The sequence below is a fragment of the Myxine glutinosa genome, chromosome 1 (assembly GCF_964187855.1).
Source record: "Myxine glutinosa chromosome 1, kmMyxGlut1.1, whole genome shotgun sequence".
Lineage (NCBI taxonomy): Eukaryota > Metazoa > Chordata > Myxini > Myxiniformes > Myxinidae > Myxine > Myxine glutinosa.
This window is the reverse complement of record NC_136261.1, coordinates 377,681,859-377,698,777: the sequence shown is the minus strand read 5'-3', so window position 1 is coordinate 377,698,777 and position 16,919 is coordinate 377,681,859. Positions and strand designations below refer to the sequence as shown.

The 16,919-nt window shown below is 43.7% G+C and overlaps 1 protein-coding gene and 1 long non-coding RNA gene across 2 annotated transcripts in view; both read left to right on the top strand.

The window, feature by feature from the left end:
- LOC137415233 (E3 ubiquitin-protein ligase TRIM7-like) overlaps positions 1–16,919 on the top strand; it is a 404,481-nt gene that overhangs the window by 138,135 nt on the left and 249,427 nt on the right. The window lies entirely within an intron of this gene.
- On the top strand, positions 1,452–4,669 carry LOC144889845 (uncharacterized). The gene is made up of 3 exons (XR_013622110.1): positions 1,452–4,074; positions 4,167–4,346; positions 4,439–4,669. It is a non-coding gene; the product is annotated as an uncharacterized LOC144889845 (long non-coding RNA).

Here is a 16,919-nt window from a genome sequence, read left to right as displayed (position 1 = left end):
GGTAATGGTAAATATGAGGATGGTGATGGTAAATATGAGGATGGTAATGGTAAATATAAGGATGATGTTGGTAAATATGAGGATGGTGATGGTAAATATGAGGATGGTAATGGTAAATATGAGGATGATGATGGTAAATATGAGGATGGTGATGGTAAATATGAGGATGGTAATGGTAAATATGAGGATGGTAATGGTAAATATGAGGATGGTGATGGTAAATATGAGGATGGTGATGGTAAATATGAGGAAATATGAGGTGATGGTAAAAAATGAGTTTGAAGCTTTATCGCAAGACAGGTAAGTTTTTTTTGTTTCAACGATTAATTATTCATTGTTTTATATGGAACACGATTAATATTTATTGTTTTTTTAACAGCCTCTCAATAATTATTGTTTTTTTCTCTTCTTTTTTTTAACAGCCTCTCGTTATCAAAGTTGGTGGTTGATGTTGAAAATGAAGCCAATGATTATCACCAACGAAGGGAGAATCCGAATGAAACCCTTATAGAATTAACTGAAGTTCAGAGGGGACTTCATAATGAGATGGCTGAGTGTTTGGCTCACCCTTTAATATTCCCCAAAGCTGTCTCAACAACAGAACAAATGACTGTCAATGAATTAAGCACCTTGTTTGAGATGTTATGTGAGAGGTAAGAGATTTAACTAGAACTGCCACTTTAAAACTGCTGGCAGTGATGACCGGTTTACTCGCACCCACTTTTGATACAACCCCACTTTTGATACAACCCCATTTTTCATGCAACCCCACTTTTGATACAACGCCACTTTTGATACAACCCCACTTTCATTGGGCATGCTTTGACACAACCCCCTTGGGTACAACCCCGATAAAAAAAACACACACACACACACACACACACACACACACACACACACACACACACACACACACACACACACACACACACACACACACACACACACACACACACACACACACACACACACACACACATCCCCCCCCCCCCCACACACACACACATCCCCCCCCCACACACACCCTCCACACATACACACATATATCCACCCCCCCCACACCCACACACACACACACATCCCCCCCCCCACACACACACACACACATATCCACCCCCCCCCACACACACACACATATCCACCCCCCCCCCCACACACACACACACACACACCCACCCACCACACATACACACACACATATATCCACCCCCCCCCCCCACATACACACACACATCCCCACAGACACACACACATTCCCCCTACCGCCCCCCCCCCACATACACAAACACATGCACACATCCCCCCCACCCCCAACACACACACACACACACACACACACACACACACACACACACACACACACACACACACACATCCCCCCTCCCCCCACATGCACACCCCTCCACACGTACACACACACACACCCCCCACCTCGACACACACACACACACACACACACACACACACACACACACACACACACACACACACACACACACACACACACACACACACACACACACACACACACACACACACACACACACACACACACACACAAACACCCCCACACCCCTCCCCCCACACGCACAGCCGCCTCCACACAAACACACACACATCCCCCCACCCCATCCATTTAAAAAAATATTTTCGTTTAATTAACGATATCTGCCACCCGTGGAAGAACGTCATGCCGTGGCATGACGTCATCCGTGGCCCGTGCCGTATGTCAGCGGAAGAACGAAGTATCCCGTCGATCGAACTTGGTCAAATTTTTCATGATTGTCACCAAATTTGTTGTGGTATTTTGTTAACTCATCCGAGACAATACGACAATCGAAATCCAATTTGAAATCGGAGCCAAATTGACGCCGTAAGGTGTGCCTGCACGCATGGAGATTTACCTGAGGAAGAATTCACTTTGGAAATGCGACCAATTTAAAATGTTAGATTTTGAATAACTTCGTCATTTTTAATCGGATTTCCACAAAATAAAGGTCACCATTGCTTGCAGATACCTCTCTTTCTCCTTAAAATTGAAGACAGGATGAACTTCAGAGCGAGAAATAAGCCGAGGTGGCGGAGAGTTTTACAATGTTATTTTCCAATGTGAATGACAATATCGTGTAGTTTTACGAAAATTCATCACAACTTGCCCAGATTTGTTGCATTCGAATGTTAACACCCTCTAGCAACTGCCGAATCCGAAGACAATTTAATTTCGAGCTACCCTTAGCTCGTGAGGTGGTTATGTCACATGGCCTGGTCAAAAAAAAGTGTTGTGATTCTTCTTCTTCTTCAGGCATTAACAACTTCTAGTTTCCAGACCGTACATCCAATCATCTTGAAATTTTGCACACTTGTTACTCTTCATGACTTCTACTATAGTATGAAGTTTCACGTCGATCAATAAAGCGATTCAAGAGATATCCATTAAAAAAAAATATTTTCGTTTAATTAACGATATCTGCCAAACCACGTGACCTATCGCAAATTCTAAAATGACATTTTAGTAAACTGACATGCTGAACAGATCTGTGAAGGTTCTCCTCGATTGGATCAAATATGAGGGAGGAGCTAGGTTTTGAAGGTTCATGCTTAAAAACGTCATAACTCTGAAACCATGTGACGCATTATGTCATGCTCGCTGACTTTTTTGTTCATCATGGGTATGTGATTATGCCTGCAAAGTTTGGCCTCGATCTGTTCAGCCGTTGCAGAGAAAAAGGGGTTTTCGTGTTTTCACGGAAAACAATATGGCGGCCGAACCACGTGACCTGTGACGTCATAATTACCATTAAAATATTCTACAGACAGAGTCCCTCCTATGGTGAAAATGTGATCTCAATCGGTCCAATTATTGCAGAGAAAATGGTTTTTAAAGGAAATTAAAACTTAAAATGGCAATAGCACTGGGAGACATGGCCTGGAAGGACAAAATGGTGTGTTTCTTCTTCTTTCAACAATAAAGACTTATAGCTTCGAGACCGTACATCCAATCATCTTGGAATTTTGCACACTTGTTCCGCTTGATGAGAGCTACATTGCATTAAAGATTCAAGTCGATCCATGCAGTGGTTCAAGAGTTACAAGCTTTTTAAAATTTAAATTCCATTATTTATTGCGGCCAAACCATGTGACATATCAAAATGTCTCAAGTAACCTTGAAACATACCTCCATGAGGAACATTTGTGTAAAGATTCCACTCGATATCTCCACAAATTATGGAGGTGATTCCATTTCTAGTTTGAGCTTTAAAACGTCATAACTCTGCAACCATGTGTCAGATGACGTCGTGCTTGCTGACTTTTTTGTTCGCCATGGGTATGCGAATATGCCTGCCAAGATTGGGCTCGATCCGTTCAGCCGTTGCGGAGAAAAAGGGGTTTTTGTGTTTTTTCACGGAAAACAAGATCGCGGCCGAACCATGTGACGTATGACTTCGAAAATTTTTGCATTCTGAGCTGTTTTAAACTAAGCATCTGGGGAAAAAATCCCATTTTCGGGGGAGAAAAGTTTTTGTTTGACGAATTCTAACCTCTTAACGTTAGCATTTTTAATATACTCGATACACATGTCTTTTGTTCCCGTTGAAGAGTTCTTTAGAATGAGCCATTCCTCAAATTTTTCCATTGAGGCGTTTCGGAGATACAGAGGGGAAAAGTTTAATTTGTTTTACAAGATGGCGCCCATACCACGTGACCTATGACGTCATAATTAGCATTAAAAAATTCTCGGAGCCGAGGCGATCATTTGGTGAAAATTTCCTGTCAATCCGACCACGGGTTGCTGAGAACATTAATTATGAAGTTTTCGGAGGTGCAAAATAGGGCGGAAGAATAATAAGAAAAACTCGAGCAGTAATAATAGGTTTCCTCTCCATTTCATGGAGAGTAAACCTAATTAATTATTCACAAACTTTGATACTGTGTGTATGTGTGTTATTAACTTTAACTAACTGTTTGTTTTATTCCAGCATTGAAAACCAACCAAACAACATGAAGTTTGATGATGAAACCAAGGAATTTCACAGCCTTGAAGTTCCTCAGGGTGCCAATTCATTCCCTGCCCATGTGAGTTTAAAATTTCCATCTTGATAAACTTGAGGTGAGATTCAACTTTACTAATTACAAATTTTATAGTTTCTCGCTTTGTTTTCCAACAGAACATTACTTCAATCGCAGAGATGATAGTTGAGATCGATGACCACAACCACGACCACGACAACGATATCAACTCTGATTGGGGTTATTTTGAGATCCTAAAGAGTGGTTATTTACTCCCAACCTGTGATACCCTAAATTTTCATCTCGACGACCTTGGCACCAAGCTCGATTTTTTGGAGGTATGGTTTATTTATTATATATCCTCATCCACTTTACCTTCTCCTTGCTTCACCCTATATTAATATTTTCTCTTCCCTCTTGTCTTAAATAGAAAGAGATTCAAAACTTGAAGACATCTACTGAAACTACCTTTGAGTTGTGCTGGGAAGAAACTGAATATATACCTCAAGAAAAATGTTTTAATAATATCCTCATATTTACCATCATCATCCTCATATTTACCGTCATCATCCTCATATTTACCGTCACCATCCTCATATTTACCGTCACCATCCTCATATTTACCGTCACCATCCTCATATTTACCGTCACCATCCTCATATTTACCGTCACCATCCTCATATTTACCGTCACCATCCTCATATTTACCGTCAACATCCTCATATTTACCGTCACCATCCTCATATTTACCGTCACCATCCTCATATTTACCGTCACCATCCTCATATTTACCGTCACCATCCTCATATTTACCAACACCATCCTCATATTTACCATCGCCATCCTCATATTTACCATCGCCATCCTCATATTTACCATCGCCATCCTCATATTTACCATCGCCATCCTCATATTTACCATCGCCATCCTCATATTTACCATCGCCATCCTCATATTTACCATCGCCATCCTCATATTTACCATCGCCATCCTCATATTTACCATCGCCATCCTCATATTTACCATCGCCATCCTCATATTTACCATCGCCATCCTCATATTTACCATCGCCATCCTCATATTTACCATCGCCATCCTCATATTTACCATCGCCATCCTCATATTTACCATCGCCATCCTCATATTTACCATCGCCATCCTCATATTTACCATCGCCATCCTCATATTTACCATCGCCATCCTCATATTTACCATCGCCATCCTCATATTTACCATCGCCATCCTCATATTTACCATCGCCATCCTCATATTTACCATCGCCATCCTCATATTTACCATCGCCATCCTCATATTTACCATCGCCATCCTCATATTTACCATCGCCATCCTCATATTTACCATCGCCATCCTCATATTTACCATCGCCATCCTCATATTTACCATCGCCATCCTCATATTTACCATCGCCATCCTCATATTTACCATCGCCATCCTCATATTTACCATCGCCATCCTCATATTTACCATCGCCATCCTCATATTTACCATCGCCATCCTCATATTTACCATCGCCATCCTCATATTTACCATCGCCATCCTCATATTTACCATCGCCATCCTCATATTTACCATCGCCATCCTCATATTTACCATCGCCATCCTCATATTTACCATCGCCATCCTCATATTTACCATCGCCATCCTCATATTTACCATCGCCATCCTCATATTTACCATCGCCATCCTCATATTTACCATCGCCATCCTCATATTTACCATCGCCATCCTCATATTTACCATCGCCATCCTCATATTTACCATCGCCATCCTCATATTTACCATCGCCATCCTCATATTTACCATCGCCATCCTCATATTTACCATCGCCATCCTCATATTTACCATCGCCATCCTCATATTTACCATCGCCATCCTCATATTTACCATCGCCATCCTCATATTTACCATCGCCATCCTCATATTTACCATCGCCATCCTCATATTTACCATCGCCATCCTCATATTTACCATCGCCATCCTCATATTTACCATCGCCATCCTCATATTTACCATCGCCATCCTCATATTTACCATCGCCATCCTCATATTTACCATCGCCATCCTCATATTTACCATCGCCATCCTCATATTTACCATCGCCATCCTCATATTTACCATCGCCATCCTCATATTTACCATCGCCATCCTCATATTTACCATCGCCATCCTCATATTTACCATCGCCATCCTCATATTTACCATCGCCATCCTCATATTTACCATCGCCATCCTCATATTTACCATCGCCATCCTCATATTTACCATCGCCATCCTCATATTTACCATCGCCATCCTCATATTTACCATCGCCATCCTCATATTTACCATCGCCATCCTCATATTTACCATCGCCATCCTCATATTTACCATCGCCATCCTCATATTTACCATCGCCATCCTCATATTTACCATCGCCATCCTCATATTTACCATCGCCATCCTCATATTTACCATCGCCATCCTCATATTTACCATCGCCATCCTCATATTTACCATCGCCATCCTCATATTTACCATCGCCATCCGCATATTTACCATCGCCATCCTCATATTTACCATCGCCATCCTCATATTTACCATCGCCATCCTCATATTTACCATCGCCATCCTCATATTTACCATCGCCATCCTCATATTTACCATCGCCATCCTCATATTTACCATCGCCATCCTCATATTTACCATCGCCATCCTCATATTTACCATCGCCATCCTCATATTTACCATCGCCATCCTCATATTTACCATCGCCATCCTCATATTTACCATCGCCATCCTCATATTTACCATCGCCATCCTCATATTTACCATCGCCATCCTCATATTTACCATCGCCATCCTCATATTTACCATCGCCATCCTCATATTTACCATCGCCATCCTCATATTTACCATCGCCATCCTCATATTTACCATCGCCATCCTCATATTTACCATCGCCATCCTCATATTTACCATCGCCATCCTCATATTTACCATCGCCATCCTCATATTTACCATCGCCATCCTCATATTTACCATCGCCATCCTCATATTTACCATCGCCATCCTCATATTTACCATCGCCATCCTCATATTTACCATCGCCATCCTCATATTTACCATCGCCATCCTCATATTTACCATCGCCATCCTCATATTTACCATCGCCATCCTCATATTTACCATCGCCATCCTCATATTTACCATCGCCACCCTCATATTTACCATCGCCACCCTCATATTTACCATCGCCATCCTCATATTTACCATCGCCATCCTCATATTTACCATCGCCATCCTCATATTTACCATCGCCATTTTTTTTTTTTTTTTTTTTTTTTTTTTTTTTTGTGTATACAAGATCGAGGCTCGTGAAAGAGCGAACATTAATCACACAGAAAGACAAACAGACACATAAAACATATAACATCGGGAGCGGTAGACAAGATGGGGAGAGAGGGGGAAGGACACAAACAACATTTGAGAGCAGGGATCGAGAGACATGGAGACATCGAGAGATCTGAGAGAGGGCGAGGGCTTTGGGGGGGGGGGCATGGGAAGGGGGCGGTGGGAGAGGTATAAAACATATGGACACTGCCAGGACTTCCAGGAAAGAAGTTGGAATTTCAAACAAGGTGGATCTGGGGTGAATTAGCGGGGGTAGAAAAGATCAAGGTTTTGGATGGGGGAAGATAAGAGATGGTGGTGAACAGCTGTTTTAAAGACCTGGAGGGAGGAGTGGGATTGAAGGGAGTGAGGGAGTTTGTTCCAGAGGCGGGAGAAAAGAGGAATGAAAGAGTGAAGGTGAGCAGAGAGCCGAGATTTCGGCAGTTTAACCATCAGAGGGTTGCTGGCAGATCTTGTGCGACCTGTAGGAATATTTGGGGGACAGAGCACAGAGAGAGCTGGGGGTGCAAGGCCGGAGAGGAGTCGGTAGAAGACAGAAAGACCACCTACCTGCCTGCGGTGAGTGAGTGAAAGGCCCTCAGAGATAGCTTCATCGCGGGAGATTCCAATAATTCTGAAAGCTTTGGTTTCAACAGCGTGAAGCCGAGCTAGGTGTGAGGCAGGAGCACCGGCCCATAGGGGAGAACAGTATTCCATTGAGCTGTGGATGAAAGCCTTGTATGTGGTGAGGAGCTCAGGTGTGCCGAGGAAGGACTTCGCACGACGGAGGATGCCCAGTCGGCGACTGGCTTTGGAGGCCAGCTTGGAAATGTGGTTTTCCCAAGAAAGATCATGGCAGATAGTGAGACCCAAAATCTTGAGCGACAGAACTTCTTGGAGAGGATTGTTGAGAAAGTAGATGGGAGGGTTGTCCAGTCGATCTTTTCGGAGAGACATAGTAAGAGTGTGAGATTTGTCAGGATTGAAAGACATGTTCCACTTGTTTGACCAGTCTGATTTTGTCCAGGTCTTCAGAGAGTGAGGAGGCAGCAGACTGCCGATCTGAGGGAAGAGGAATGGAGCGGCAGAGAGTGGAGTCATCAGCAAAGAGATAGAGAGGATTTTCGAGAGAGTCAGAGAGATCATTGATGAAGACCAGAAAAAGCACGGGGCCCAGAACACTGCCTTGGGGAACTCCAGCCTGAACAGGAAGAGGAGATGAGAGAAACCCATTCAGGGCCACACGTTGACGACGACTAGAGAGGAAGTCCGCCAGCCATGCGTGGAGATTTCCATGGATACCAAAGGAGGAGAGTTTGGTGAGCAGAGCGGGGTGCCAGACCGTGTCGAAGGCACGTGATATGTCGAGGGAGACAGCTCTAATTTCCTGTTTGGCATTGAGGACCTCCATCCATTGTTGAGACAGCAGAAGCAGCATGTCCAGAGTAGAGTGACCTGGTCTGAAACCAAATTGATGATCAGAGATCAAGCCATTGGAGAAGAGGAAAGATTTCATATCCGAAGCAATGATGGATTCCATGACTTTGCTGATAATTGGGAGAAGGCTGATTGGTCTGTAGTTGCTAGGATCTGTTTTTGCACCTTTTTTGTGCAAAGCAGTGATGTTGGCTGATTTCCAAGCAGATGGCAGTTGACCTTGAGCAAAAGAGAGGGTGAAGCGAACAGAGAGAGGGTGAGATAGAGCAGCAGAGCAGGATTTTAGGACCCGTGGGCTGATGCCGTCGGGTCCAGTTGCAGAATCAGAGTCGAGGGTTGACAGAAACTTTTCCACCTTGTCAGGAGGAAAGGACACGGAGTCCAGGAGCAGCAGGGTACGACTGGGTATGGTGGGTACAGAGAGGGATGGGTTTGGGACACAAGATTTAGAGGCAAACACAGAGTTGAGGCATTCAGCTTTTTCACGTGCGGAGTCAGCTGTGTAGCCGTTTGCGGTAAGGGAGGGGATGGAGGGGGAACAAACACCAGAAACGGATTTGACCAGACGCCACCAGGATTTGGAAGAGGGAGACAGATAAGAGAGTTCGGTCTTGAGAACGGAGAGATATTGTTTCCTGGCTCTCCTGAGGGTGGACACACACTTGTTTCGGGCTTTGTGAAAGGAAATGAGATTTCCTTCCGTTGGATTTGCTTTCCAGGAGACGAAGGCAAGTTGTTTCTGGGCAACAGCCTCACCACAAGATTCCGTGTACCATGGACGGGAGGAAGGGTATGACAACTGAAGACGAGATGGGATAAATCTGTGCATGAGAGAGAGCAATTTACTTTGGAAGAATTCCCAGGATGAGTTGATGTCAGAGGTGGTAGAGATGGGAGACCAGTCCAGATGATTGATGGCTGCTTGAAGACCGTGCCAGTTGGCCTGAGTGAAATGCCAGACTCGTCGACGCTGAGCAGGCTCCCTGAGGATGGTCAGAGAGATGTCCACTTTAACAAGGACATGATCAGATGATCCGATCGGAGCAGAAGAAGAGCAGCAGACATTTTCAGGGAAGTTAGTCATAACCAAGTCCAGAAGAGAAGATGTTCCGTTGACTGAGATCCGGGTCGGGAAATTGACAGATTGTGTCAGTCCCAGTGAGTCGCAGAAGTCCTTTGCTGAAGAGCCATGGCTGGTGAGAGAGGTACCCACACCCAGCCAACTGGCATGGTGACAATTGAAATCACCACAAATGAAGAGAGGTATTTACCATCATCATCCTCATATTTACCATCACCATCCTCATATTTACCATCACCATCTTCATATTTATCTTTACCATCACCATCTTCATATTTACCAACACCATCCTCATATTTATCATCACCATCTTCATATTTACCATCATCATCCTCATATTTACCATCACCATCTTCATATTTACCAACGCCATCTTCATATTTACCAACAACATCCCCACATTTAATACTGTAGCACGTTGAATTATAACACTTCTTTGCTGGCAAACTGGCTGGCTCCATGATGGCTGTTAGTTTGTGAGAACACTTGATAAAAAAACAGACAGCTATTATGAAGGTTAGTAGACTATAAGAAGACATATCATTTGTTTGTCTCTGATGCAGTGTATAATTTGTGCTGAAAAACAAAAAAACTGAAATTTGAAGCATTGCTGCACATCCATGTGTTCAAGCACACTGCACTTTCAGTTTGACCCCCACTAAAACGGTCAAAACGTTTAATTGGCTTAAAGCTCTAAAGGTCAAATGGACCGTGTAGACATAGTCACGGTGCAATAACTTATAATTAGCAGATGTACTCACGGTCCAATAATGTGATTATAAATTTGATAGAAGTGCAGTGCAGGACTCACATTCAAATGGTACGTAATTGATGGACGTAGTCACTTGGGTCGACCAAGGCTTCACCGTGTTTTTCTGGATATATATACAATAAATTTGCAAAACTTTCTGTAATCTTGTTTTCTCTTTGTCATTATGGGGTGTTGGGTGTCGATTGATGAGGGAAAAATGAATTTAAACGATTTCAGCATCAGGCTGCAACATAACAAAATGTAAAAAAAGTGAAGGGGTCTGAATACTTTCTGAATGCACTGTATATAGTATATATATATATATATATATATATATATATATATATATATATATATATATATATATATATATATATATGTTGTTACGGACCGCGGATTAGGATGTTATTTACCGAGTGGTGGTGTTACCGCGGCCGAACAGTTGCTCCCCTTTTCTTCCCTTACACTCACCCGATTCACCCAGACGTTGGCCAAATCGCGCTATGCTAAATCAATGATGGAAAGGACATGACGACTGGGATAGATGAAACGACGCAAGGGGTACAGTTCTCAAGACCTCCGGAGGAGGGTATAATTACAGTGGTGGAGAAAAGGGGGTAGATTACAAGGCAGAGTGAGGTAAAGACACAGAAGAGATGGGCACTAAAATACCGTCTTATCTTAGCCCAGACAGACCACGGACAAACGGACAAGGTAGACTTACACAGGGATTGATGGCAGGAAGGGACAGGTAGGTCGATAGCACAAGGTGCACCTTGGCTAGGGGACAGGATAAAGCATGGTCCAAAAGATGCAGGGAGGCCTCACAGCGCTCGGAGGTGGTCTTGCTTGCTCCAAGCTCAGCGCGCATCTGACGTCACCTCCCTCTCACTGCGCATGCTCAGCGGGGAGTGACACGCCCTCGGCTGGTTGGTTCCGCCCCACTGGGGCCGGTCCGCCGCTTCCATTGGGTGCGGGGGTTACCGGGCTCCGCCCTTGACGAGGAGCTGACAGGGAGCCCCTGTTTGGTAACCCCGTCGAGCACATGTTTGATGGCGGCTCGTTGGGAAGGCCTGGTGCCCTCCCAACACCCCTACCAACCAAGCCGGAGTGAGGACGCGCACTCCCTGCGCTCGTTGTTGTTGTTGTTGTTGTTGTTGTTGCTGAACTGTGAGGAAGAGCTGCGGGGAGGTATTGGGAGGTCCTAAACTTCCTAACGGTGCCATACAATCACATTCTGGTGCAACGAAGGGTCAGAATTAATGGAAACGAATCCTTAACTGACATAGACTAAGAATAACTAGGAAGATGTCCTATAGTTGTCTTACATGAGATGCGGTGAACCTGGGCGTGACATTTAATGGGGGAAATAGGGGGAGGTCGGGTCTACAGAGTGTTGTTTACAGAAAAAGGGACTAGGGAATGGGGGATTGGGGAGAGTTGGGAAGTATTGAGGAAATAGGGGAATATTTACAAGCGGATATGGATGGATGCAAATCCCATATCCGCAACAATATATATATATATATATATATATATATATATATATATATATATATATATATATAATTAGCATATATCTGGCTACAATGGTTGTCGGATTGTCCATAATATTCCATCCTTAACCACACTTGTTCTTGAAAGTGTTCTTTTGTTGTCGCTACTGTCCATTTTATGCAGTTACCCACACCTATTTATATGTGATTGGCCCTCGGGCTATTGTGTTGGCGTGGCTCCTCCCACACAAGGCTGATTTACAGGCGTGGTCCCGCCTACCCCTCATTTGCCTTCATATTTCTATGCGTACACAACAACACAACAAGCAATGATGTCTACTTTTCGTGGAATCTTTTCAAATTATGAAAGTTTTGAGCAGTCATGGACCTTCCCACTATAAAATGCAGAAGATTCGTGTTTAAACCAAGTCCTTATCTTCAACCGATTTTGAGTTAGGCTGTCGGAAAAGAAGAGTAAGAAGAATTTATACAATCGGGCTATTTTTCGTCGGTCAGTTTTGTTTTCCAAAAATTTAATGAATTTTATTACCTCCGCCACCAAAGTTGGGAAGAGGTTTTGTCTGTCTGTTTGTCTATCTGTTATTAACATATTGTTCACAATATTCCATCATGGATTTGGACAAAACCTGATGAAGAGGTTAGGTATGTGAAAAGGAAGAATTGATTCAGTTTTGGTGAAGATTCAAATCTGGAATCGGATCAGAGAATTTTTTAATTTTATAAGTGATTCTTCACCATTGAAAGATAGGACCAAACACCATATATAGCATGATATTTCAAAAAGTTGTGGAGGAGTTATGATGAAACTAGGTGGATGAGTTGGTTAGTTGGTATGCCTGGTGGTGCTGTGCGCTTTACCGAGTACCATTGTAGTTGGATATGAAATCCTCCACAGACGACTGGTAGGTAATTTATAGATTGACAAGTTTGTATCTTGGTAGATTTTTGGAGAATTTGTGTTGTATTAAACCGATGGAATGTCCTTGTCATCTTTACAAAATAAATCTATCAACTTCCTGATTATTTTGGTAACAAGTCTCAAGTGAAAAGAACAACATGAAAAGTGGAATGGATAAAAGTGGCAGGGGGGGCATAACATGAAATAAAGGGGCGAGGGAGAGAGAATTACACATGAACGAAAGGTTGGATAACATACACAGAAAGAGAAGGGATCTACAAAGAACGTTACCATAAACCAACATCCAAAAGGGTCAGTGTGCAATGGTCACATGGATTTTCACAATTTCACATTAAAAAAAGAAAAGTAGACAGAAGAAGGAGACGAAGAAGAAGAGGGACGAGCAAAGATAGATGTTCAACAGGCCCTGATTTATCAATAGCATGAAGAGCGAATTAAAAGATGAATTCAAAAGGGGAAAAAGCTAAACGAAAATCTGTCACCATGACAAAAGATCTCCACGGGACATCCAAAGGGGACCAACAAATCTAAGAACCGTGCTTAATGTGGTGGGGGAGTTTGATTGGAGGACGTTCATCCATGTACACGTTCATCCATGTACATGTGCACACCTTCATCTACGGCACGGAGCTCCACCACACTATAATTACAAGCGCTCTCAATAAGCTTTTCGATAAAACTACATAATACCACCAAGAAATGGACCAGCCCTGCTGCAAGAGCATAACTCATAAACCCATTGGTTCAAGCTCATTAAGTACCCCCAGGCCCCAAAGACAGCCCCTATCTAACATCGCTGATTGATCTCATGTTGTCAAACTACCAGATGCGATCAAAAAGAAAATCCTGGTGCAGCAGTAATCAAGTATGGTATTCAAGTGTGTGCACATATTACTTAGTGATCCTGTGACTGGTGGTTCAGGCCAAAAAACGTTAAAACGGCCATTAGTGTACAGCATATCAGGAATGCCATATGTATAGTAGTAAAAAGTCCGTCAAAAATGACGGGTTGGAACAGTTTATTCGACAGTGCAGCCTTGTGAGCGTGCCAAAGTCTGAAGCCTCAGCCTAGTGTCAGTTGTGCTTAAAGGGTAGGTGGGGGGTAATATGGACCCCCCTAAGCCAAAGTCCCGATAGAGGCTATACAAATAGACGAGGAAAATGTCCAAATAATGTTTTTTTTGACAACCAGACAGACTACATCCCCGTGCAGTTTGGGTTGAATAAAATCAAAGACATATGATTGAGGGGACAATTAAAAAGATGCCATCAGTGTCCATATTCCCCACATTGTTTGGAATATGGACCCCCCCCCATTGCGGTAATATGGACCGTGGGTCCATATGGACAGACATCCAAAGGTTTGCAAGTCCATATTACCTCAATGTTGTAAGTCCAGTTCCTTTTCGACAAATGTTCCCTTGGACAAATGTTACTTTCCGATTTTTCAGTGAACAACAACCTTAGCGACACTCGACACAGACGAAAGCACCTATACCCTCATAGTCAGTTTCGTTTATGTGGGCCCATTGCTTGCATTCACTGCATTGGATCCAAGAAAATTCAGGTGGATCAACAAATAACTCATTACAATATATGCAATAGAAATTACTCATGCAGTTTTCAGGTCTTCCTCTGCCCACAAACCACGTACACCTTTATTTTTGTATGTTCGCACCTGAAAGCCAAATCACAACAAATCTTCTTAGTCTTGTCAGACCACAAAAACACCTTGGACCTCGCCGTCAAGTATCGGCTGTTTGTCAACAGCCGATATCATACACCTTCACATACACAGAAAAACACAGCCTTTACTTGCCTCTACCTGCCCCTACAGTGACCAATTACAAATTTTATTCAAAAGATTTAGGCATAACAATAAAGGTCAGATTTGTTTATAGTGGAATTACGTTAAAATTGCGTTGATAACGCTTTTAAGGGGCGAGTTAAATCTCCGACAGTGCGTAGGCACTGTCGGATTTTTATACAGAATCAAGTGTACATTTAACAGCCGATAGTTGACGGCTTTTTTTTCTTTTTTGTATACAAGATCGAGGCTCGTGAAAGAGCGAACATTAATCACACAAAAAGTGAAACCGACACATAAAACACAAAAAACAAGGAAGGGTAGACAAGATGGGGAGAGAGGGGGAAGGACACAAACACAACATTTGAGAGCAGGGACATCGGGAGAAATGTGGGAGGGGGAGGGCTTGGGGGGAGGTGGGAGAGGTATAAAACATATGAACACTGCAAGGACTTCCAGGGAAGAAGTCGGAATTTCAAAAAACAAAAGTGTATCTGGGGAGAATTAGCAGGGGTAGAAAAGATCAAGGTTTTGGATGGGGGAAGAAGAGAGATGGTGGTGAACAGCTGTTTTAAAGACCTGGAGGGAGGAGTGGGAATGAAGGTAGTGGGGGAGTTTGTTCCAGAGGCAGGAGAAAAGGGTAAAGAAAGAGTGAAGGTGAGCAGAGAGCCTAGATTTTGGCAGTTTAACCATAAGAGGGTTGCAGGCAGATCTTGTGCGACCTGTAGGAATATTGGGGGGACAGAGCACAGAGAGAGCTGGGGGAGCAAGGCCGGAGAGGAGTCGGTAGAAGACAGAAAGACCACCAACCGGCCTGCGGTGAGTGAGTGAAAGGCAATCTGAGTTAACTTCATCGCAGGAGATACCAATGTTTCTGAAAGCTTTGGTTTCAAAAGCGTGAAGCCGAGCTAGGTGTGAGGTAGGAGCACCAGCCCAGAGGGGGGAACAGTATTCCATTGAGCTGCGGATGAAAGCCTTGTATGTGGTGAGGAGCTCAGGTGTGCCAAGGAAGGACTTTACACGGCGGAGGATGCCCAGTCGGTGACTGGCTTTGGATGCCAGCTTGAAATGTGGTTTTCCCAAGAAAGATCATGGCAGATGGTAAGACCCAAAAGCTTGAGCGACAGAACTTCTTGGAGAAGATTGTTGAGAAAGTAGATGGGAGGGTTTTCCAGTCGGTCCTTTCGGAGAGACATTGTAAGAGTATGAGATTTGTCAGGATTGAAAGACATGTTCCCCTTGTTTGACCAGTCTGTGATTTTGTCCAGGTCTGCAGAGAGTGAGGAGGCTGCAGACGGCTGATCTGAGGGATGAGGAATGGAGCAGCAGATCGTGGAATCATCAGCAAAGAGATAGAGAGGATTTTCCAGAGAGTCGGAGAGATCATTGATGAAGACCAGAAATAGCACAGGGCCCAGAACACTACCTTGGAGAACTCCAGCCAGAACAGGAAGGGGAGATGAGAGAAATCCATTCAGGGCCACACGTTGCCGACAACCAGAGAGGAGGTCCGCAAGCCATGAGTGGAGATTTCCATGGATACCATAGGAGGAGAGTTTGGTGAACAGAGCTGGGTGGCAGACCGTATCGAAGGCACGTGATATGTCAAGTGAGACAGCTCTGATTTCCTGTTTGGCATTGAGGACCTCCATCCATTGTTGAGACAGCAGAAGCAACATGTCCAGAGTAGAATGACCTGGTCTGAATCCAAATTGATGATCAGAGATCAAGCCATTGGAGAAGAGGATGGATTTGATATCCGAAGGAATGATGGATTCCATGACTTTACTGATAATTGGAAGCAGGCTGATTGGTCTGTAGTTGCAAGGATCTGTTTTTGCACATTTTTTGTGTGAAGCGGTAATGTTTGCCGATTTCGAAGATGCTGGCAGATGACCTTGAGCAAAAGAGAGGGTGAAAAGAACAGAGAGAGGGTGAGATAGAGCGGCAGAGCAGGATTTTAGAACCCGTGGGCTGATGCCGTCTGGTCCAGTTGCAGAATCAGAGTC